The 26,798-nt window shown below is 36.1% G+C and overlaps 1 long non-coding RNA gene across 1 annotated transcript in view; it reads right to left on the bottom strand.

The window, feature by feature from the left end:
- Positions 1-22,345, bottom strand: part of LOC134752937 (uncharacterized) — a 38,816-nt gene extending 16,471 nt beyond the window's left edge. The window contains exons 1-2 of the long non-coding RNA XR_010128780.1: positions 22,112-22,345; positions 1,012-1,050 (exon numbers count right to left, since the gene is read on the bottom strand). This is a non-coding gene — a long non-coding RNA (uncharacterized LOC134752937). The remainder of the gene's footprint in view (positions 1-1,011; positions 1,051-22,111) is intronic.
- Positions 22,346-26,798: the final 4,453 nt, after the last annotated feature.

Here is a 26,798-nt window from a genome sequence, read left to right as displayed (position 1 = left end):
TATTTATAATAATAATAATCCTTGCTTTTAGATTAAATTGTCTTTAATGGCCTTTGCGCTGTTGGCTTCGGCCCCACGCACGCCTCAGAAAGGTCCGGGACCCCATAGTCCCGGAATATGGAAATGACAAACAAATAATAATAATTATAAGGACAATTAGTGTACAATAATAGTAGATTTTACAACAAGGGCATAAAGCGATTACGAACAAAGCGATTAGTGAACTTTACGAGCATGAGAAGTGAAAAGTAGAGTGTATAACTCAGGCATAAATGTCCATTTTTATCCTCGACTATATTGGGCCTCGCTGCGCTCGGACCAATAATTTCCCTTATATGCAAAATGGATTGCTTTACGCTCTTGCTGTAGTAGATACTATTATATGTACATCACACATTGAAAAGGAGAATACACACAGAACAAAAAATTACAATTATGTAACAACAGACGAGACGGTCTTATCGCTGAAACGCGATATTAATTTATTTATGTCGTTTTCAAGCAAAAGGTACCACATTGTCGCTTGCCATAAGGACGCTCTGACAGGTTTTTCGTATAAAGATACAAGCAATTTTCGTCCTTATGGTATAAGCAACAATGTGGTACCTTTTGATTGAAAACGTCACATTTATACTAGTTTTTGAATACTAGTAAAGTAACCCTAAGATATTAGTAAGGCATCGAACTACAAAACTTCATTAAACAATGTTAATGTTGTTATCTCACTGACAGTGTGAATTGTGGCAACATTCACTTTAGATCAGAGAATATGGAATAGAGGGTTACTGTCATAGTAAATTATGTAGGCACAGTAAATTTACTGCCATCTATCGACACACGATTAAAAGTAAAAAGTAAAAATGAAAATGTATAAAAATACCAAAAAATGTAGTGAAGTGATTTTATAATATTTAGGTATATAACCTAAATGTGATTAAACCTACCCGAAAATGTTTTAAATACATCGTGGTTGTACTTACATTTTACAGAATTACGAAATATATGACTTACCCATTTTTGTTTAGATCAATGATGTTTCAAAGTTCCAATCTGAAACAAAAAAAAATACAATTTATTGTTAGGTAACTATTTTCGGAAAATTTGTTGAAAACATATAATAATTATTCTGTTTTAAACAAACATTAATTAAGCTTTTAGATAAGTGATTTATTGAATTAATTGAAAATAAATCTATAATTACCCACGTGATATTAGCGTCTGTCCTAAAGCTAAACCACAGAATAAGTAATAGTATTGGCTAAACTATAGTTATAGTCCAATCAAACAAGTTTTTAAATTATAGGAAAAATGGAAAAAACCGGCCAAGTGCGAGTCTGACTCGCGCATGAAGGGTTCCGTACCATTACGCAAAAAAACGGCAAAATATCACGTTTGTTGTATAGGAGCCCCCCCTTAAATACTAAAATGTACGGAACCCTCGGTGGGCGAGTACGACTCGCACTTGTCCGGTTTTTTCAGTACTTGAGACTCAAATATGAGTCGTTAACTTTTATTGTACTGTCTACAGAAGTGACCTTTTACTAAAATGTGTGAAACTAATGTATTATCGCTTACAACGTATTTAATTTATAAAAAAATCGAATCGAACAAATTGACCAAGTCAGTTTTCAACAAAGTACTTCAAATAGCCACTGTATTAATTATGAGTATGACCATAATGACCCTATTGACCATACATAACTATGGTATGGCGCCATACAAAACATGGTATTATATTACGTCTGGGTCGTCAGCGGAAATAAGATGCAATTTCATAGATTACTGTCAACAGACTCCACATTAAGACTCTTTACTACACATAGACTTTTTTATATGAAAAATGATGATGAGTCTTCTTACTGATTTCGGCCACATTAGACATTTTTATTTAGCGTTAGTAGAGTGCATAGAAAGAAAGAAGAAAGAAAATACATTTTCATCACACTCGCTCAGTAAATGTGGAATTGCACGCAGGCTTAGCGAGAACTATAGAAAAAGCGTTTTCCCTAGGGAGTTATGAAGTTTCTAGTATTATAATTAACAGTTTTTTGTATTTATACTTCATTTTTGTATCACAAGTGTGATGAAAAACATTGTGTGAAACTTGGGGCGTAATGATATTGCAAACTCAAGTATATAAATCGCTCCGGCAAGCCGTCGCGATTTAACTATACTCTCGTTTGCAATATTTAACTTACGCCCCATGTTGCACAATGTACTATTATTTACCGCCACAACAGATTGCATATATGGAAAACACGGAAAAGGAAACATACAGACAAAAAATACATTGGATGTTAAAACAGGACCCCACTCAGCATAATGCCGCGGTAATCCGTGGCGCTGGTTTTCAGTGGGGACCTGACTTAAATCTATGAGTTGGTGTATTTGGTTTAATCTCTGGTTCGTCTTTAGGTGGCTCGCGTATCTATCTTCTTGCTAAATATTCGAGCGCATTTAGGGCACGTTAGCACACCGCCTACTTAAATGTAACGAAATTGTGAGCTACATACGACTTGTATTTTAGTGGGCCCAATAGCGAATTGGGTACGCTGGCGCAAGTTTGGCTTGTTTTTTTAGGGTTCCGTACCCAAAGGGTAAAAACGGGACCCTATTACTAAGACTCTGCTGTCCGTCTGTATGTCTGTCACCAGGCTGTATCTCATGAACCGTGATAGCTAGACAGTTGAAATTTTCACAGATGATGTATTTCTGTTGCCGCTATAACAACAAATACTAAAAAGTACGGAACGCGAAAGTGCGCGAGTCCGACTCGCACTTGGCCGGTTTTTTTACATCAACATCATTAGATTTAAGACTAGATAGAGACGAATAAAAAGTATTATTTGAACGTACTGTGGGACTAGGTTGATTTGAGTAAGATTGTACAATGTTAATTAATTTATTTATGCACCATCTTATAGGTAAGTGGTCTGGTCACTGTTTAGACTGAGGCTAGCCAGAATTAGGAGTCAGCAAATAGCTCTATATGTGTCATCAAAAGGGTACTTATTGTCGCTTGTCAGTAAGGCGCTATTTCCATATAGCTTCAATTAGAAATCAACCTTATCAACAAGCGACAATGTGGTACCTTTTGGTTGAAAACGTCACATATAGTCACATATGTAATCGGTATAATAAATGTAAATGTATTAATAGGTTTTAAACAGGTGTTTGTTTATAGTTTACATAATAATGTTAACAGTTCAAAGGTTCACTGAAAGATATCCCGTAAAGGGATAAGTTCACCTTTGTACTGCCTATCCTGTGCCGTATTTGTGTTTTGTACAGTAAAGAGTTTATACACACATACAATAGGTCGACTTCGGATTCTATGGGGCAAAATTGTATGACAGGTAGGGAGTTTCTATATTGATAAACTTAATTATTTATGCTTTTCCTATATACTAGTGATTGCTCCAAGTTTTGTTTGTAAGTGCAAATACTTTGAATTCTATAAACCTCAAACTATCCTGATACCAAATTTCATCTTAATCGGTTCAGCGGTTTAAGCGTGAAGAAATAACAGACAGACGGATAGTTACTTTCGCATTTATAATTTTAGTTGGGATGTGTCAGATGTGTGTAAGTGTCACTTTAAACGTGTCATTTTTCATAGCTATTCCCTTTTTTGGTGGCGCTCCCATACTCTGTTACATTTTGTTTTCTACCATTCAATTTTCAAACATTACAGAATAAACTTCATATGTGCCGTTTTCAAGCATAAGGTACCACATTGCCACTTGACATATGAACGCTCTCACAGGTTATTTGTATGTAGATACAAGAAAATTTCGTCCTTATGAAGCGGCAATGTGGTACCTTTTGATTTTTATTTATTTATTTAATGGAATGGCATAAAAAGTCACAAATAAATCGAAAATATAGCAGGTGTGTCACAGGTTTATATCCAAGGTTCTCAGCCATTGGGCTGCGTCAGAGGTAAGTGAGAACAGGTCATCGGGGCTTCCAGGGTAGGCTCTGAGGGGGCACTCCTGGACAATATGTTGGTACTTACTTACAGTAAATTTCAGTAACAAATTTTTAATTTTTTCGACTGGGCCTTAGGATACCTCAAAAAGGTGCAATAAACGCAGCTATACACTTCCTCGTCAATCGGATTAGCTATTTGTAAACTCTAAAGTGTCCAAGCTTATACCCACTCGATCCAAATCCTAAAATGGTCGTCTTTGTGATTCGTTTCTTTGACATCCCCGAGTCTTTGCAAGACTAGCTTTTTTGGTGACAAAGTCCAACACACGCTAACCGGGTCGCCCAAAAACATGTTAAAATTTTCTTTTATTTGTGGCTTTCCATTAGAAGGGTCCTTAAGCTTCATCTGGAATAAGGTTTTTTTTTTTTCAGAATTTCTATTGGAATTTGAGAAGGAAACGTGCTTATTGCACTTGAAGCATAAGGACCCTTCTCTGATGGAAAGCCACATATTTTTCTACGCTCTCAAAGTCCTCGTTTATCGGGGTACATTTTAATATTAAAGTGGACCACATATGGCCTCGCCCGTATACTGATAAAATAAAACCAAATTAATTTACTTTCAATTTGTTTCACATTAATATTTATTACCTAGGATGGTATCGCACCCTTCATTACCAACACTTCACAAAATGTAGGTGGTTTGTGAAGTTGAGAGAATTTATATTCACTATTTACGATAATAATATGTGGCTTTCCATCAGAGAAGGGTCCTTAATAAGGACCTTGGCCGCTCTGATATATCTCATGGCAGTGCATACCACTCGCGAACACGAAGCGAAGCGAAGCGAAGCGGCGCGGCGCGGCGGTCCCAACTGTCCCAAGGCGTCCGCTATCGCAAGTATCGTAACGAGATCGCCCAAGTACTTCTATAGGTATCAAAGGATTGAATCATCTCGCGCCGCGCCGCGCCGCGCCGCTTTGCGTTCGCGTGTTGTTCGCCTACGTAGTACCAAAGAGGATATAATAAGATAGAGCGGTACTGTCATAGTACATTTTGTAACCACTGTAAATTCACTGCCATCTATCGACATACTTTAAAACTAAAAATGAAGATGTATAAAAATACGTTAAAATGTATTTAAATATGGATAAATGATTTTTTTATTTACATTAATAATTTTTATATGATTTTGACCCATGTTCTTTAACGGATATGCGTTAAAATTATAAATAACAAACGAAACCGTCAACGCCCTCTATACGAGAGTAGGCCAAAACTAGTGGCGCCATCTGATCGAGAATCAAATTTTCGTGATTTTCGAGTCACGTTTTTTCCTTAGACTGTATCCATCTATTACGGAGTTATAATTATCTTTGGTAGTACCAATAAAGACGTATCTGCTTGGTAAAAATAGTTTAGTAACATACATACTGACAGACAAAAAAACATGCAATACGCACAGCACTCACAGCTAATGTCTTAATCCCTAAAATGGGAGTGCTGGCCACACCCGTCTGTTTGCCGGTGGCGCAAGTTATAAGATTTACACAAAGGCCATGCCAGGATAAGCTAAGTGAATCTGCCCCCAGCGAGTTTCGGCTTACATTTTTTTTAATGATGTGGCTTTCTAATATTAACAATTTAACAAGTATCCAATTTTTTTTTGTATAGCAATATATCCAATAATTGATGCCATATAATTGTCATTACTATACACACAACATACCTACATGACGCACGTCAAAATCGGCTGGCTAGAAAAAAAAATATCGAAGAAAAAACATACTTATACGTTTTTTGAAATTTTGCATACTTGTTACTAGTTGTTACTAATAGAAAGCCACATCATCAAAAAAATTACACGCCAAAACTCGCTGGGGGCAGATTCACTTAGCTTAACCAGCTTATTTGCGTAATGGTACGGATTCCTTAGTGCGCGAGTCCGACTCGCACTTGGCCGACTTTTTTCCGCTTTAAGCTTATAACATGGAAGTTATCGATTGCGGCCAAAGAGATTGTATATTAGGTAGTGCTTTTTACGCGTCGTATCTGACAGGTTTCAGAACTCTGGCGAGATGTTACTTTGTGAAGCTTATCACTTGTCATTCACATGGGTGCAATACTGGTATTATACATATAAACCTTCCTCTTGAATCACTCTATCTATTTAAAAAAACCGGCCAAGTGCGAGTCGGACTCGCGCACGAAGGATTCCGTACCATTACGGAAAAAAACAGCAAAAAAATCACGTTTGTTGTATGGGAGCCCCATTTAAATATTTATATTATTCTGTTTTTAGTATTTGTTGTTATAGCGGCAACAGAAATACATCATCTGTGGAAATTTCAACTGTCTAGCTATCACGGTTCATGAGATACAGCCTGGTGACAGACAGACGGACAGGGGGACAGACGGACAGCGGAGTCTTAGTAATAGGGTCCCATTTTTACCCTTTGGCTACGGAACCCTAAAAAAACCGCATCAAAATCCGTTGCGTAGTTTTAAAGTTCTAAGCATACATAGGGACAGACAGACAGCAGGAAGCGACTTTGTTTTATACTATGTAGTGATTTCATTTTTCCGCTTTAAGCTTATAACATGGAAGTTGTCGATTGCGGCTAAAGAGATTGTATGGGTAGTGCTTTTAACGCGTCGTATCTCTGATAGGTTTCAGAACTCTGGCGAGATGTTACTATGTGGAGCTTATCACCAAAGATCTTTGTAACTCCGTATAAGATTAATACAGTCTAAGGAAAAAACGTGCCTCGGAAATGAAGAAAATTTGATTCTATATTTTTAGTTTTAATCGTGAGTCGATAGATGACAGTAAATTTACTGTGTCTACAAAATTTAGTATGACAGTACCCCTCTATCCTATATATTCTCTTTGGTCATGGTCGCTCGGTAGGGTGCCCAGTAAGCTGGCCGCATTGTCTTGCTGGATAGGAATGCTGATCCGGTGATCGACATATTGGCCAGCCCTCTGGTCAAAAATTGTCAATGTTGAACAATCAAGGGCAGCTTTTAGGTTTTTCTCCAAACTAAATGGTAAGTACTAAGTAGTAGGTATACACAAATAAAGGGGTGTCACAAGCGCATTGCTAGCCTTTTAAAATATTTATTTTGAACCCCGAAATCGCTCAAAATTGTTATTTACTCCTTAGTACACTCACGCTGCGTCTTACGTAAGCGAACAACTCGCGAACGCGAAGCGAAGCGGCGCGGAGATCGCCCACGGTGGACACTTCTATAGGTATCAAAGGATTGATTCACCCCGCGCCGCATTGCTTCGCTTCGCGTTCGCGTGTTGTTCGCCTACGTAGTACGCTGCGTAAGTACCTAATAAATTTAAGATCGTATTTGACATTGAGTACCTCTACACTGTATTCAAATTGTATGTAGTTGTAGGTACCTATGTATATATCTACCTTTGATAAAAGGTACCCTAAGTACACTTAAGAGCCAACAGGAGCTTAGCGAATTCTCAATTTTGAGATTTCAAAGTGATTATTGCCGTCGCGCTGACGGAGGCGGCGCCGCCATATCCCCGTGTGTGTGGTGCACGCACACAGACGCGCACGTCATTTGCGGTCGCGGACCTTGTGCTTGCAAGTCGCGTCGCGGCCCGCTATATAGGCATATCATAGGCTATAGGTACCTAGTTCTTACAAACTTTTTCTTCGGTTAATAACTCGTTAGCTTAGCTCGCTACCACCACTGAGCGTTTACTTATTTCTTGTTATTGTGATTTAACTTCTTGATTTTAGGTAGCTGAATTCAATATCCTTCTACAACCTGCAATCCAATTAACATTTTGAATTTTACAGGAGAGTAAAAAAACAATCGTTTCTTTTCTGATTTCCGTGCGGAAAGTATCAACTTTCGGCACGCTGTGCTATTAGTACCTACATTGTGCAACGAGGGGGTAAGTGAGATTTTGTAAAGGAGTTTACAATATTCTTACCCCCGGAGTTACACACAATGGTTTTCGTTACACTTGTGATGAAAAACTAAATTTTCAGGGAAATAATTTTAAAATACGGTGACATTTCAAACATTCGTCCGCCATATTGTCATTTCATATTTTCATTTTCATATTTATTTATTGCATCCATGGTACACAGGTGTTACATATATAATAGTTTCACATGGGCCCTGGTAGGGCAAGGCAATTATCTTAAATCTAAAGATTAATTTATATATGTACAATATATTTGACAGTGTCTTATTTAACTTTTAATAATTTCATAGTTGTATTATATATTTCTAAAGTCCATAACTGATTTTATTTTACCAAAATTTATAAAATTAAAATTAAATATACAATAATAATATACATGCTTAAAACGATTGTAAGTTTTTATTGACAGGTTAGGCATCTAAGGCACAGACCTTCGGCATTCAGCCGCGATTGTTTTTTTTTGTAAAAATATTTTAAACGGCTATTAAATTAATCCAATTAAATATTATAAAAAAAATACTAAATTATAATTTTTAGTATTTTAGAAGTAAAACTCCCTTACACACCCTTATACTTTAAACAAAGTATTTTACTTATAACTTACTTGGTTCGTACTTCGTATGAATTAGTGACATATCTAATTAAAAAAAGAAAGCTATAACTCCCGCGGGAACAATATAGGCCTTTTCCCTTCAGTACACCTGCATGAAATAAGATCTTTTCGAGCAAGTGTGATGAAAAACAAATTTGCCGCTCTCCGGCTTCGTTGAATAGAAAAAAAGAAAGCCTCAGGTTAGATAAAATTATCATAACAAAGAAATATGTGACATTTCTTACGTTGATGTAATTATACAGTTTTATTAATGGTCCGTTTTTTATTTATGAGTCAGATTTTGATAAAAATAGGTATGTTTGAAGAGCTCCTAATCCTCTTCGGAATAAATATGAAACCCCAATTTGGGACAATAGTCTACAAAACGTTCAAGGTGGTGAAAAATATAGTGCACGCTGTTCGCATAAAAAAACCGCAAATCGATGTACAGGTTAGCCGTTTGGTACACGTATACTAGAGGTCAAAACAAAATTTTTGACCCGCAGTTCCTAAATAAAAAATTCCCTTGGGAGGGGAGTGCTGAAACTTTATTTTGTATAAAAAAAAAATATTTTTTTAAAACCTATCGTATTCTTCTCTTATCTATCATACGAAAGGGCTTTTTGAAGCGATCCTGAATACCACAATTTGTTTCAATTTAAGAAAAATGGCTAAAATGTAATGATGTGGTATACTTTTAATCGCCTCAAAAAGCCGTTTCGTATGATACCACACCACACGATAGGTTATTGAGAAAAAAATGTTTTTTTTCCATACAAAAAAAATAATGTTGTAGCACACCCCTCCTAAGGGATTTTTTTAGGAACTGCGGGTCAAAAATTTTGTTTTGACGTCTTAGTATGCGTGTGCCAAACGGCTAACCTGCACATCGATTTGCGGTTTTTCTTTGAAATTGGGCTTGTACGGCTGCCACTTATAGAGATACTAACAACTCCGAAAAATATGTATGATACCTCATTAGATTCGGAATGCTGTCTAGAAAAATGTATTCGAAGCGTTTATTCCCACATAAAAAAAATTCAAAAGCTATTAACAAAAAACGGCCAAGTGCGAGTCGGACTCGCGCACGAAGGGTTCCGTACCATTACGCAAAAAACGGCAAAAAAATCACGTTTGTTGTTTGGGAGCCCCACTTAAATATTTATTTTATTCTGTGTTTAGTATTTGTTGTTATAGCGGCAACAGAAATACATTATCTGTAAAAATTGCAACTGTTTAGCTATCACGGTCATGAGATACAGCCTGGTGACAGACTGACAGATAGATTGACAGACAGACAGACAGATATTATTTTAAAGGTATTAAATATTCTTTTAAAAATTAGAAAAAAATATGGTGTATTTAAAACATATCATGGAATATACTACGGTTATAAGTTGATATTATGCAGTTATTTTTTCAACAAGTTAGGCAATTATTAAGTAACCACATTTTTCTCGAACTTTCCTCTTTGTTGTAAATTAAAAAAAAGAAAATAATTGGCGTAAAACGTATTTCGCCTCGTGGAGCCCTTTTCATATACATACTCGTACTTAATAAGATCACGTCATAAACGTTTTAATAAAATTAATACTTTGTTTAAAATAAATTTTAGAATAATACTGAAAATTGTAAAATATAAAACAATATTTTAACCAAAGTATTACTAATTTTTTTTACAATCAAATGTATGAATACGTACTTAGAACTGATACTTTTCTAAATAAAGAATAAATTGACTAAATTGTGTAATTAATTTTTAGTGCAAATCACCACAATTTGCTTCTAAAGAGCAAACAGTGACCAAAAATTATATATAATTTTAATGTTTCGTTTATATATTCAGATTTGTGTATAAAAATGTAGAACTATTATTTCTAAAATAAATTATTTGTCCCTAATTTACAAAAAAGTTATACCAAATTTGATCTCATAGCAACAGATATGTAGAAATAGAGGCAAACTGGGGTAGCCAGGACTTAATCTCGTAGCTAGTGCGTCAGCTCAGCTTTGTATGAACCAAGGAATAATAAATCGTGTTAAACGATATCCCCTGAGGCCAAAGTGCATACTCACTTTACTTACTTCGCCTACTAAGAGGCAAATCGCGACTTTGTTATGGTTTATCGATCTTATCACATCACTAGATTATCGACATTCAATGTCGACTATTGCCCATCACTTTTCTGTCTGTGTACGTATTTAGAAACTTGACCCCGCCCCTAAAATTAGTGCGATAAGGACAACTGCAGCTGTGGCGAAAAATCCTGCGTAAAAATCTCAAAAATCGAGGTTTTGTACTCGACTGTTTCCTCCTCCAAAACTTAACCAATCGTAACCAAATTTGGAAATCTAAATGATTATGAAATTGTCTGTGTCGGACTGTTTTGATTTTTTGGCTAATTGATATCAGTTTTGAATACCACGCCTCTTATTGCGGCATAGTCAGTGAGGCCATTTTTGGCCATGTTTGAAGGGCTCTAGCGCCTTAAAAAACAAAAATATCAAAAAAAGCAAAACACACCGACACAGATATTGACAATATTAATCTGTGTTGAAAAAATCATTGCTCTAGCTTGAAAAACCACGGAGGAAACAGTCGAGTACGTTTGTATGGAGAAATGACCACTCCTGTTGGCTCTTAAGGGTCCTTGATCAATCGATCTTTTCAGCCGAGGACCCTTCGCCTATCGATTAAATTCGATTTCGGACAAAAGGTCCTTAATACAGGACCTGCTAATCTGAAGGTGTTTGACTTTGGTAACTTGGATGCTAAATTTAGCAAGTTTTGAAGGAATCTGGCACAAACTATTTACCATACGTTTTAGCACTGTAAATGTTAGAATATTATAAATTATAATATTCTAAAGATCATCGCAAAACCATCAAAAATCATTTATATCTCAAAATAGGACAAGATTTATTAAACTCGTATTATGTACAGTATTTTTGAATAAAATTTCCAGATTATAGTCAAAACTGCAGTTCAAAAGTGTTAATTTTTTTATCCTGATCCATACCATATTTATTTTTACGATAATTTGTCCGAACTCTGATTATAATATTATGCTTCACGTCTAGCATGTTTTTAAATTATGCACCACAGACCACGTATTCTAAAGACATATCATAGTCCCGCTACCCCCTCTGCCACGCATACGGTAGCTTTACTCGATAAATTTTCGAATTTCGAATCACGCCGCCAATCCTACTTCAGTCGGCGCCATGTCTTTGAACGGACCAATCACGGCACAGGATTCGCTCACCTCGTCCCCCGCACCCCTGTATTTTTGGTAGCATCGGTTTCATGTAATAATTGCTCTATACATAGACATAGTTATACAAGTAGTTATAAACACGAAACCGAGCGACCGAGAAAATAAAAACCGGCCAAGTGCGAGTCGAACTCGCGCACGAAGGGTTCCGTACCATCACGGAAAAAACAGCAAAAAAAATCACGTTTGTTGTATGGGAGCCCCATTTAAATATTTATATTATTCTGTTTTTAGTATTTGTTGTTATAGCGGCAACAGAAATACATCATCTGTGGAAATTTCAACTGTCTAGCTATCACGGTTCATGAGATACAGCCTGGTGACAGACAGACGGACAGGGGGACAGACGGACAGCGGAGTCTTAGTAATAGGGTCCCATTTTTACCCTTTGGCTACGGAACCCTAAAAAAACCGCATCAAAATCCGTTGCGTAGTTTTAAAGTTCTAAGCATACATAGGGACAGACAGACAGCAGGAAGCGACTTTGTTTTATACTATGTAGTGATTTCATTTTTCCGCTTTAAGCTTATAACATGGAAGTTGTCGATTGCGGCTAAAGAGATTGTATGGGTAGTGCTTTTAACGCGTCGTATCTCTGATAGGTTTCAGAACTCTGGCGAGATGTTACTATGTGGAGCTTATCACCAAAGATCTTTGTAACTCCGTATAAGATTAATACAGTCTAAGGAAAAAACGTGCCTCGGAAATGAAGAAAATTTGATTCTATATTTTTAGTTTTAATCGTGAGTCGATAGATGACAGTAAATTTACTGTGTCTACAAAATTTAGTATGACAGTACCCCTCTATCCTATATATTCTCTTTGGTCATGGTCGCTCGGTAGGGTGCCCAGTAAGCTGGCCGCATTGTCTTGCTGGATAGGAATGCTGATCCGGTGATCGACATATTGGCCAGCCCTCTGGTCAAAAATTGTCAATGTTGAACAATCAAGGGCAGCTTTTAGGTTTTTCTCCAAACTAAATGGTAAGTACTAAGTAGTAGGTATACACAAATAAAGGGGTGTCACAAGCGCATTGCTAGCCTTTTAAAATATTTATTTTGAACCCCGAAATCGCTCAAAATTGTTATTTACTCCTTAGTACACTCACGCTGCGTCTTACGTAAGCGAACAACTCGCGAACGCGAAGCGAAGCGGCGCGGAGATCGCCCACGGTGGACACTTCTATAGGTATCAAAGGATTGATTCACCCCGCGCCGCATTGCTTCGCTTCGCGTTCGCGTGTTGTTCGCCTACGTAGTACGCTGCGTAAGTACCTAATAAATTTAAGATCGTATTTGACATTGAGTACCTCTACACTGTATTCAAATTGTATGTAGTTGTAGGTACCTATGTATATATCTACCTTTGATAAAAGGTACCCTAAGTACACTTAAGGGTCCTTGATCAATCGATCTTTTCAGCCGAGGACCCTTCGCCTATCGATTAAATTCGATTTCGGACAAAAGGTCCTTAATACAGGACCTGCTAATCTGAAGGTGTTTGACTTTGGTAACTTGGATGCTAAATTTAGCAAGTTTTGAAGGAATCTGGCACAAACTATTTACCATACGTTTTAGCACTGTAAATGTTAGAATATTATAAATTATAATATTCTAAAGATCATCGCAAAACCATCAAAAATCATTTATATCTCAAAATAGGACAAGATTTATTAAACTCGTATTATGTACAGTATTTTTGAATAAAATTTCCAGATTATAGTCAAAACTGCAGTTCAAAAGTGTTAATTTTTTTATCCTGATCCATACCATATTTATTTTTACGATAATTTGTCCGAACTCTGATTATAATATTATGCTTCACGTCTAGCATGTTTTTAAATTATGCACCACAGACCACGTATTCTAAAGACATATCATAGTCCCGCTACCCCCTCTGCCACGCATACGGTAGCTTTACTCGATAAATTTTCGAATTTCGAATCACGCCGCCAATCCTACTTCAGTCGGCGCCATGTCTTTGAACGGACCAATCACGGCACAGGATTCGCTCACCTCGTCCCCCGCACCCCTGTATTTTTGGTAGCATCGGTTTCATGTAATAATTGCTCTATACATAGACATAGTTATACAAGTAGTTATAAACACGAAACCGAGCGACCGAGAAAATAAAAACCGGCCAAGTGCGAGTCGAACTCGCGCACGAAGGGTTCCGTACCATCACGGAAAAAACAGCAAAAAAAATCACGTTTGTTGTATGGGAGCCCCATTTAAATATTTATATTATTCTGTTTTTAGTATTTGTTGTTATAGCGGCAACAGAAATACATCATCTGTGAAAATTTCAACTGTCTAGATATCACGGTTCATGAGATACAGCCTGGTGACAGACGGACAGACGGACGGACAGCGGAGTCTTAGTAATAGGGTCCCGTTTTCACCCTTTTGGTACGGAACCCTAAAAAATACATATTCATGTATTGACAGTTTTATGTATGGCAGCATAATCCTTTTTCTCTTTCACTCTATAAATTTCGGTATTTCGCCATCGCCTTGCTATGATGCCATAACCCGACCATGAAAAAATGCCCGGTCGGTGATAAAGACAAAGCATGGCACTATTTTCTCTTTCCTCTTATAGGAATCGCAATAAGACTATATTTCTCTATCAAAGAGTGTCGGGCCCTTGGCTCTAAGATACGAGTTCTTTAGAAATAGGTGTTCTGTGTTATATACTAACACACATACATACTAACAGGGCGAGTTAAATAAAAACTTGTAAATATACAGCGAGTAGAAGATTTAATTTCTTTGTATTACAATTACTAGCAACTATCCTAATAGCCCGTTCATTTTAGATTATAATCAACTCCCAACCCAATATGGTCCATACACCCTGGCGGGTGCTGCCTCTGCGTGCGTCCCATGATACGGGCAAGGGCAGGTGAAGGGCAGCATCCGCCCGGTGTATAATTATACACCTTAATATTAATTTTACCCCTTAGGTACATTTCATTAAAGTGTCAAAAGGGCTCTACGTGTTGGCTTCGGCTCCGCGAACGCCTCCCTAAAGTCCGGAACACCATTGTTACATGATGGGAAAAACATACAAGAATTATGACATTGAAAAAGACGCGTATAAAACATAGTAGTCTCTGCTCTTTTCACTTTTCACTTTAGGTACCTACTTATAGTACTTATTTATTTAGTACTTAATTTAACTTTAGTGCTTTATCTTCAAGTCTCATATTGAAAAGATGCTACTATGAATGGTATAGAAAGGATGCCAATCTTTTATGGCAGAATTGTTGCAAAAGTGACCGCTTTCAGCTTTAAATAATAGTTCCTAATCTCTCCGGTGGCGCTAGTTAGGCTCTGGGACATGTGTATAACATGAACCATATAAGGCAACAAATAACCCGACCAAATTACGTAGGTTGTTTTTGGTAGTATTTCGGTGTATGGTCGCGCCGCCTAATTACTGTTTTTTGATGGTCACTTTTCATACATAGAGATTTGGCTCCTTTATATAGTCTCCATGGATGCTACTTTTAAAGAATGAAACACAATAGCACAAACGTGTCCGAACTCATGCGAGTTCTACTTTAATCTATTCAAAAATACAATTTTATATTTGCAGTCAGACAAAATTACAATTGAAAATTCACCAAACTAATATTAAGTCTAATATTCGACAAGAACTGCGAACATCGGCAAAAATAAATTTGTAAAAATTATTATTCGATATTCGAAAATACAAATTAACAGATACCGTTGGCGTAACTATAACTGCCCGAGTGTTGTTGTAAAAAAATGTACTGAGTAGTACAAAACAGCGCCGTAACAAGCCGCAAACATAAATTTGTTTTTAATTCTATTCACATATCCTGTAAATACATGCGCACTACGATATGGTTCTAACTGGGATACGTCAAAGCGCGCGTATGGTACTTTATCACAATAGGCCAGCTTCCGTTGTAGAGTGACACGGGTTTGTGGGGTTGGTAGACCGTCCTCATTTTATTAAATGAAAAAAAAAAGTTAATTTCAATAAGAAATGAGTAGATACCTATGTTGTTGTAATAGTTATTTAAGATACATGTGCAAAAAGTATAGGAAATTCGCAACGAGTGGTAAATCGACACGAGTTGCGATTCACGTATGTTCGCACGTGTATTGTACGTTTTACAGTACATATGGCCTTTTAAATTTTCGACAAAGGCACGGAAAGTGCTTATTTACGAAAAGTAGCACCATATGTACTGTAAAGGTTATTTATCGGGCAATAGATAAGCGAATGAACGGAATGAGTATAAATAAATATTAAGTTGAATGAAATAAAAGCGTCGGTCATCGGCCTCGAACATGTAGATAGATAGTATTGCCCGTACTGTGTTTCCAAACGAAAATGCTAAAGGTTATTATGAAAACTCGTTTGAAGAGAAGTACGATATTTTACCTATCATTATAATAATAACAGTTGATCTTAGTGTTTGTATACTAAACACAAATATTGGTAGAATGCCAAGCTAAGAAGTAGTCATAACATGTAGTTTAGACCCAGAAGATGTTATTTTATTTTTGAATTTGTAAGTGTAAGGCCTGAGTGGACGCTCGAGTTGAGCGTGCAGCGGGGCGGGGCGTGCAGCGTGCATGTTAAACAAATGCAAACGTATAGGAGCGGCCTTAGTGCACGCTGCTCAAATCACTTGTGAGCCCGACGCCACGCTTCACGCCGAATCACGCCCCGCCGAACGCTCCGCTTCGAGCGTCCACTCAGGCCTTACGGTAAGTCTTTTTTAATCTGTAAAAGTTTACAATTAATTGCGGAATATGTACAAAAATTTGTACGCAGAGGATAAAATTGTAACATAAAACATCTAAGTACTTGTTACAAACAGACATGTTGCTATATGCTAGAGATACATACGTCAGATTCATTCGTCTGATACACACATTCCCTAGTTTTGATTTTGATCCTAATCCTACAAGTTTTTGAGTTAGCGAATTTTTAATCATAAATATGTATGGTGTATTCCCATTTGTCCCCGCCCCACTTGACCGCCGCCATACATGAAGCGGGACAAATGAGAATGATTTATATGAAGCGCCTATTCCCATCTGTGCATGGCGGGGACAAATGGGAATACACCGACCATATACATAAATAAATAACATTTTTCTACTGAAATTCTAAACAGGGCTTAACGAGGGCAACTTAATTATAAATATCATTAACTTAAAGGAAATGCTCCGGGTCACGGGTTAAACTTGATAAGTTTTTGTGAATTGATTATGTGGAAATATGTTAAGTATAATAACCATGGTGGACTTTATACCATTGTTATAAGCTCTGATACTGGTCAGTTACTGTGTGAATCGAGGCTTCCGGTTTGACTTATCAACATGTGGTTTTGTGGTGTTATACTAACATGTAAAAAATAGTATTTAACTGAAACTAACGGTTTCGACATAAATAAATATGTTACCTAAGCAATATATATTTTTAATACTAGTAGATTATATTAATGCAAATAAATATCATCACCGTATACTTAATTTATTACATTGGGGACTTTATAAGTAAATACATAATTTAAATAGAACAATCTTACTCAAATTAATTCTAAATAGTCCTATTTACATTAAGATTAGTAACGGTTGTATTGTGGATAATAGACGTCAATAAAATAATACATACATAGATAGATAGATAGAAATATTCCAGCAAAGCAATTTTGTCTGTATGAGTAATAAAAATAAACTATGTCACTTATTCGGGATGATAATACTAGTGTAAGAAAAAGAGAGCAAGATTTTCTCTGCATATTCTCCAGTGACAAGTGACTCTTGCCAAACTATAGATTAAGTATCTTAGATACCAAATTTAAATTGTTATACATATTAGTATGAAATGGCAAGGCACGTTTTATTACGCGAACAAACAAATATTTATGTAATATGTAATGAGATCTCTTCAGTGCCGTGCTTGGGGACCTAAGTCAAATGAGAGTTCTTTCAAACTTTGTGTTTATGCTACAGACGTTCAGAACTTCTGTAGCGTACCTAGGAGTAAAGAAACTAACTACACTACACAACAGAAATGTGTTAGTAAAATCTCATACATTTGTAATGCATATGGACGCTGATTTTGGAGGAATTCCTTGCATTTCACTACATAGTATAAAACAAAGTCGCTTTCCGCTGTCTGTCTGTCCCTATGTATGCTTAGATCTTAAAAACTACGCAACGGATTTTGATGCGGTTTTTTACCTATCAATAGAGTTATTCCTGAGGAAGGTTTTAGTGTATAATTTGTAAAACTTTGTGTAACCCGTGTGAAGCAGGGGCGGGTCGCTAGTACTATATAGTATACACATATACGTTTTCGAACAGTCATCGCACTCTTCTTGGTTAAAATTGGCTAGGTTTACCTACTAACACGTGGATTACGATTGAATTTTTGAGTGCTTCATATTTACGATTACACTAAATTGTGATACCGGGCCTAATAATAGTACAAGATATTCCCTTTCTAAAAACAATTCTAGGTAATTGTAATAGAGACAAATAACTTAAATTATAGCAAACAATACAAGCAATACCCAAACCAAACAGTCTCTATCCATAACTTGCAAAAACATAAAAACAGCCGTAAAAGAAAAACAGCGTATCTCAAAAGGCAATTCCATTTAATTGTATCCTTATATTAACAGAAGCTTGGGCAGCCTAGTTAAAAATAAAACTCACGCACATCTGCTCCGCACGTGGTGGATTTGGACAATACCGTCTGGGCTGGGGTTTAGGCCCTGGGAACTGGGGTTGGGTTGCAATTGCCTGTTCAGTAGTAGACAGAAAACCATTATAAGGTGAGCTCTGACTACGTATAGATCTCGAGGCCACGCTTCGCTGGTTTATGTGAGAATATGAATACTATGCGTATGCGCATGCTTTAAGAATATGCGAGTTTTTCAATGGGACTAATTGAAATGGGGCTTATGGGACGACGGGCAGATGTTTGGCGAGTTTTTGATTCTGTTTGACCATTTGCGAATTGTAAAAGCGTGTTTGCATTGGAATTTAAAGGGCATTTTGATTTTTGAAATTAAAAGCTATAGTTTTTGAAACTGGTTTTTAGTTAGTAGTTTGAAGATTTTTGATTTTATGTGATATTTGATTGAACATTTCTTTTTTATAAACCGTATAAAATATGAAAGTAGCAGCAAATTTTCTGACATTAGGTTTTTAGCAAAAAAAATTTAACAACAAAGACTAGACTCATTCAAGAGAAATTCGGTTGTAAGCATCAATAATGATTGTTTCCTCCCACTTTTATAATATGTGAAGGTTGTAAACGTTGAAAGTTGTAGGTAATTCAGTTAAAAATGTTAAAATGTGGGCGAACTAGCAAAATATCACTGACGTACCTATTCGTTAATATTTCTGTGTACATATTTAGAAAGTACATATAAAGAAAATACACATTAATTAAATAATGTTACTCTTTTCTTCGGTTACTTTTTATTAGACGATACCTCTAACATTTACGGGTAATAAACTATTCTGTAAATTGTTTGTAGTGCACACAGTGATTTATAGTGCAAGTACATACTTAAATATATATTTGTGATTATACATTAAGCATTTCAATCACCTTCGGGAATATTTTGGCTGTAGGGTATAGCTTAGGCTTTAAGGACATTCACAGTTATAAGACGCTCGCTTTCAATACCTATACCACTTCTAGAATAATGGCCTACCATTCATGAATATTTGGAATCAACTCACAAACCTGCCACTCCAATTCCCTACTAATATTACAAATGCGAAAGTAAATGTCTGTTGCCTTGTCACGCTTAAATTGAGGAGGATTTAAAAGAAATTTGGTATGGAGATAGTTTGATGCCCGGGATAGGAATAGGACATAATATCAATCCGCCATACTCTCATACACAACGTCGCGGGCAGAAGCTAATATAATATATGTATGTATGTATAAACTCTTTATTGTACAAAATACACAGAACACAGTACAAAGGCGAACTTATCCTTTTAAGGGATTTCTTCCAGTTAACCTTTGAGTAGATGAGAATTGATGAAGAACGGTAGACAAATATAGCACTGCGTACAATAGACTAAAGGAAAATATAATTGCTACTTTTACGTCTAATTTTCATGACAAAAAACGTTTTAATCTCAGCACAGCCGCTTGGAATAGTTCGAACGTCTCTCAAAGCGAGCACGCGAATTATGTGAGGGTTGGGGTTTGGGCTGTTATGTCGCGACCTCGCGACTTGATATAACTGTGTTGTATCAAAATCTAAAACATATCCTCGTAAGGCTATTTTCAAGGCGAAAAACCATTCAGGCTAAAGTTTCTGTTTTGAAAGAACTTTAGAAAACCTTTTAAAAAGCCATTAACCACTCGTGTCGCGATATTTTTTTAGGGTTCTGTACCCAAAGGGTAAAAACGGGACCCTATTACTAAGACTCCGCTCTGTCTGTCTGTCTGTCACCAGGCCGTATCTCATGAACCGTGATAGCTAGACAGTTGAAATTTTCACAGATGATGTATTTCTGTTGCCGCTATAACAACTAATACTAAAAACAGAATAAAATGTATATTTAAGTGGGGCTCCCATACAACAAACGTGATTTTTTTGCCATTTTTTGCGTAATGGTACGGAACGCTTCGTGCGCGAGTCCGACTCGCACTTGGCCGGATTTTTCGCCGGATTGCCGGCTTGGCCGGATTCGCGTTCGCGGCATACGAGCGCTTAATATGAGACTTGCTATAAAATATTACAATATAAATATCTATAATACGAAAGTTTAAAGCCGAGTTTTGGACGTGACAGTATTCATCCTAAAATAAGACGAATACTGTCACGTCCAAAACTCGGAAAGCCCTTTTTATTCTTATTTAAATCAGACAACTAAAAAATCACGCGTTTTAATTATTTAACTACTTTAAACCCCTTTAAAAACGTTTAGGATCAAATTTGCAAGCAAAATTGGACGTTGTGTTATGTTGATACATTTTGATATAACAGTAAGGAGGCACACATACTGAAAGCTGGAAGTTTATCCTCTTAAAGGCGGTTTAAGGACGAAAATTGTCAACGAAAAATCGAATCCGTTCAAACTTAAGCTTGTATATTTTCCATTTTCCTCTCATGTGATACAATAAATATAATAATATAATGTATAATTTTGGTGCAATAAAGAATATTTACTTACTTAAATATACTTAAGAACATTTAAAACGTTCGCGGTTTGAACACATATTAAATCACATTTACAAACGGGCCTACGGGTAAACGGGTCGGGTAAATAAATTCGCGATAGACCCGTTTGTAAATGTGATTTAATACTTAAGAACAGTAATTATGTTCTAAATATCGACCATAACTGGACCATATTTTATTGACAGCTACTAGCCTCAATTTCGCCGGATTTGTAAGTGCGTTAGACCCGCTTAGACCATGGGGTCTATTATATTGAGTTGTAGTATATAAGATGTACTTAATGTGAAAGTACCTACACCCACTACAATGCCACTTATTGTACAATGGTTGTTTTTTTTTTAGTTTCTTGTTGTATTACGGTATTTTAAACCTAGCCATTGAAATTATTACGAGAAATAGCAAAAACACAATTTCCGAAAGTATGTAATAATAAAAAACCGGCCAAGTGCGAGTCGGCCTCGCGCACGAAGGGTTCCGTACCATTACGGAAAAAAACAGCAAAAAAAATCACGTTTGTTGTATGGGAGCCCCATTTAAATATTTATATTATTCTGTTTTTAGTATTTGTTGTTATAGCGGCAACACAAATACATCATCTGTGAAAATTTCAACTGTCTAGCTATCACGGTTCATGAGATACAGCCAGACAGACAGTGACACAGACAGACGGACGGACAGACGGACAGCGGAGTCTTAGTAATAGGGTCCCATTTTTACCCTTTGGGTACGGAACCCTAAAAATTGTTAAATAAAAAATGCTTAGAGTAGTATAGTACATTGAAAACGAGAATAACAATTATCTGAACTACAATTAACTTAGACTACATTTTCACTAACCTGACGCTTAAAAAAATGAGAAAAATTAAATATAGGTATTTGGAGATATTACATAGTTCAATGTCGTGCTGCAAATATCCTAGAAAAACTTGCCAAAATTATTGATAACCTAGTGGCAAAATTTAAGTTATTTTTGCTTCAAATTTCGCGTCTTATAATAAAAATAAAATAGGTTTTTATCAGTTAGTTTAAAACTAAGTAAATATATATATTTAAATTATTAATATATTCTATTTTTGTTTAAAGTCATGTATGTATTACAGGAAATCCTTCGAAATAATAAGTAATAACAATATCTCACCAATATTTTCCTTACAGCGTCATTTTCAACGGTTACAGGAACGCACTACGAAAAAACACCCAACTCCGCCATTTTTGCGAAACTCCCGAATACAATTTAAAAATAGAACTACGCGCCAAAACTACTCGCGTCACACCAAAAACGTTATCAAAAGTGAAACTGAACTTTTAATACCGATAATAATTGGAATTAAAACTGAAATAGTTTTTAAATGTATATTTACGTGAAATTGTCCTCAGACTTCGGACGCTAAAATCACACTGAATGAACATGAACCAAGCGAGTGAGTGACTGGCAGAAATACTGAAGGGAGGAAATTAGCATCACCCTATTCAGCGCTTCAAGCGCTTAAACAAAACTGTTCTCTATTTTACACGTTTTTTATTTATAAAATCGACTGTTAAGTGTATATGAAAACGTTTAAAATATTATTCATAATTTATATAAGGTTTCCAGTGGTTAAAAAAGGCGTGATAAAGAAAAAACAATGTAAACTAAATGTAAAAGATAGTCTGTTGATTGAAGTGCTGTGCGGTACAAGATGGCGGGACCGTGCAATAGGCGCGTACGGAACCGACCAATGGCGTGACAGCGTTTTGATGGAACGATCAGCGTAAGGGCGGTCAGTGGCTCTGAAACTTTTTTATACTTTTTATTTTAGAATTTTTAACGATGTTATACAATTATCTGTCGCTGTTTTCTGTTTGTAAAGTGATATTGTCATGTCTGAGCGTACTCCTTTTTTTATTAAAAAGAGGTGATGTTTTGGAAAAGTAAATATTATACATAATATATATAGTTGGTCAAGCAAATCTTGTCAGTAGAAAAAGGCGGCAAATTTAAAAAATGTAGGCGCAAAGGGTTATCGTCCCATAGAAAATTTGAATTTCGCACCTTTTTCTACTGACAAGATTTGCTTGACCAACTATATATTATTATCATGTTTCTTATATATATAGAGTAGGTAAGGTATCGAATCGAACGCATTATTCGTAAATTATATAGACCGACAATTATGGTAAAATTCCGTAAAGTAAGTCATTGGTATTTATTAAAATGTGCAGCATTTTGTGTCTCCCACTGTCTAAAAAACACCATGTGTAAAATACGGAACTTCACATTTATAATATTTTTATTTGTTTGTTATAAATATATTTAAATTATATTTGTAAATATTTGTTTTTTTTTTTAATGTACACAGTTAAGTGACAAACTTAAAATCGTTCTATAATTTTCTGAAAAATCCTTTATAAAACAAAATCCTTCCAAAAAATGTTGTTAAAGTGGGTAACAGACGATGTCGGGTTAAAATAGACTTTTTTCGCGTTGGCAACATTTAAGTGTCTTCCATTGTCGATGGTGCGAACTTTTCTAAATCTTTTTTTCCGTTAATATCTTAACTTTTGCGGTTAGGGAGTTCTTGAGGGAATTTTGCAATTTTATAGAAAAATTGTCTTTCCAGACCAGACTGGTTGAGGATTAATTCCTGATAATCTGATATGTTAAATCTGGTCTACTGCATAAGGCATATTACACAGTCGAAGAGTATATTAATGATAGATGCATGGCCTTCTATAAGCTAGAATGAATTATGAAATGTATTTGTATTGGTAGTAAATTTTAAGTGTTGAATTTTGTATTTTGTTAGCTGTTGTTTATTTTTTAATTTAGTTGTAATGTAATTTTGACGATTCAAAAGAGGGTCTATATCGCGTATATTGAATTTATAATACATCCCGACGTTTCGAACCCTTTACAGCGTTCGTGGTCAACGGGTGACTGAGGAAAAATTACAAAGTGCAAAAATACCCACATACTAAAAATAATGAACAATCATAGACTATAAACTTTAAGGCTGGTTGTACATGCAAAATCGGTTCATAAGGCTAGTTATATATAGATTTTGCATGTACAACCAGCCTTAAAGTTTATAGTCTATTTTTATAGTTCATTATTTTTAGTATGTGGGTATTTTTGCACTTTGTAATTTTTCCTCAGTCACCCGTTGACCACGAACGCTGTAAAGGGTTCGAAACGTCGGGATACTCGGGATGTATTATAAATTCAATATACGCGATATAATCCGTTTTCATAGTTTTATTTCATGAGTAACTATCGCGGTAACCGAAGACAATATTAGATTCAAAAGAGATTGTAAAATCCTATTTGATTAAATGAAATTCTATTCTATTATATTCTGAAAGAATCTTTATCCTAAGTAAATGTATCCAGTATATTAATGTGCTAATTTACTATAATTATACGAATGTGTTATTAGGTAATTTTGACTTTATACTCTGCATGGCATTTGAATTGACAGTGGCAATTAATGTAAACTTTGAGGGATTCTATGAAAATATGAGGCTTATAATGATTTTGCGGCAAGTGCGGACTTTGTTCAAGTCGTTGCAAAGTGAGCTAAGGCGATCCCTAGAAGTAATAACCCCTAAAGACATGTGATATTTTCTTTTGCACGTGTCAGTAAAATGTACTCAACTCATTATCACTAATCTCCGTAAGTCGGCTAAAAACTACCAAATCCTTGGTACATTAGTGTATCAGGCGCATCAGCGTAGAGACAAAGCGGCGCGTTAAAAGATCATATCCATTGTGAGATGATGTAGGTCGGATGTGTAGGGACTCATTTAATAAGCGGCAGCGAATTCCGTTGTTCAACCGCGAACACTTATGGCTCCTCTATACGATGGCACAGCGCTGGGCCAGCAAGATGGCCATGCGATGGTTATGGCTCTTATACACAATGGCCCAGCGCTGGACCAGCGAGATGGCCATGCGATGGTTGAGAGCACGCATTATGGAATGGGCCACGTGTAGGAGCGTACGCAACATCGCTGACCCACCTTCGATTTGCGGACGAAAAACCGACACCGTGGCCATCCCATCGCCATCCCGCCGCGCCATAAGCCAACCGACACCACTACCCTCTCTACACGCTGTCCCATCTTAGTAGGCCAGTATCATCATACTTAAATCGCTTACCAACAGGCGATTAGCCTGCTCGTTTGCCTCCTATATCATAAAAGAAAAACAATTTGGAGACTTCTTATCTTGCCTTACCAGGCCCAAACAGGAGGGGCAAACCAAGGCAGCTGTAGCGTAATGTCATCGCCAAAGATTTAAACGCCTGTGGGTTAGCGGAAACCGATGTCCAGGATAGAGCGAAGTGGAAGGAAAAAAGTAGGAAAGCGTACCCCGTCACAGTACGGGACAAACGCTAGGAGGATGAATTTGGAGACTTCTTATATTTTTGTATTCCATCTGGCATATCTGTAGTTTAAACTAATGCTAACTTATGCCGACTTTCAATAGTTTCAATCCGCAAATTTAATTTAATATTTTTTCTTGTCTTTGGTATCACTATGAAGCGCTACCGCTTATGCCTTGGCCAACGCTCATAAAACCCGAGAGTGTAATCACAGACTCACTTTTCGCTCCCAACACTGTATTTGCATTACTGTGGGTTTTGCTTTGGCTGAGCAAATGATTTTAGGCCTAATGGCCAGGTTTGTTTTGCCTTTTAATCTATAATAAACTGTTCTAATAAACATTTTGCTTTCAAGATAATTTACATTACTAAATAAATTTATTTTTGTAGGCTACTAGCTTCTTCCGCGACTTCGTCTTGCTGGAATGATGATGATGATTGAAAAACTATTATATGTCCAAAGAGGATATAATAGGATAGAGCTGTTATAGTAAATTTTGTAGCCACAGTAAATTCACTGCCATCTATCGACACACCATTAAAACTAAATATAAAAATATCAAAAAATGTATTTATATATTGATAAATGATTTGTTTCATTTGCATTATTTTTATATTATTTTGACATTTTTGACCCATGTTCTTTCACTGATATGCGTTAAAATTGTTAAATAACAAACGAAACCGTCAACGCCATCTATCCAAGAGTAGGCCAAAGGTAGTGGCGCTATCAGATCGAGAATCAAATTTTCTTAATTTTCGAAGCACGTTTTTTCCTAAGTTTGTATCCATCTAATACGGAGTAATATATATCTCATCAAAAACATTACATGTAAAAAGATGCAAGTCTCGCAACGCAGTTCTTCTACTACAAAAAAGTTTTGAGATGTAATGTGAAACCAAGTCGGTTATTTTAGTCAGTGCCAGGGGGTGTTAAAACCGTAATAATATTAGATACCTTTCTTTTTTTAATACTTATTATGACTTGGTCATTGCTATGTCCTTCCTCAGGCCTCACACTATCTTCATACTTAATTTCATCTAAATAGGTTCTGCGGTTTAAGCATGAAGTGGCCGTAACCGACTTTCGCATTTATAACATGAGTATGGATAAGAAGGGATGGTGGTATGATTCGCTTGATGGTAAGTCTTTCCCATATAGAAACCTTTTCTAAATATCAGATAATATGAAAGTAAATACATAGTTTTAACTAACAAGCTACACTGCGATATTAAACCCGTACCGTAATAAGAATATATATACCTAAAATCAGCCAGTATATATATGTACCGTAATACCTACCAACTATAGTCCAGTACTGCAACTATAGATGCTTCACAAGTTCAATAGGTATTTAAGTACCAATACTTATGTTCTTTTTGTTATGTATGAGTGTTTATTTCCATTTTTGTAGAACTATATTGCCTTACAATATAAAAAACCAAATAAAAGTCACACCT

Source organism: Cydia strobilella, chromosome 25 (genome assembly GCF_947568885.1).
Source record: "Cydia strobilella chromosome 25, ilCydStro3.1, whole genome shotgun sequence".
NCBI lineage: Eukaryota > Metazoa > Arthropoda > Insecta > Lepidoptera > Tortricidae > Cydia > Cydia strobilella.
This window is presented reverse-complemented; position numbering and strand designations above follow the sequence as displayed.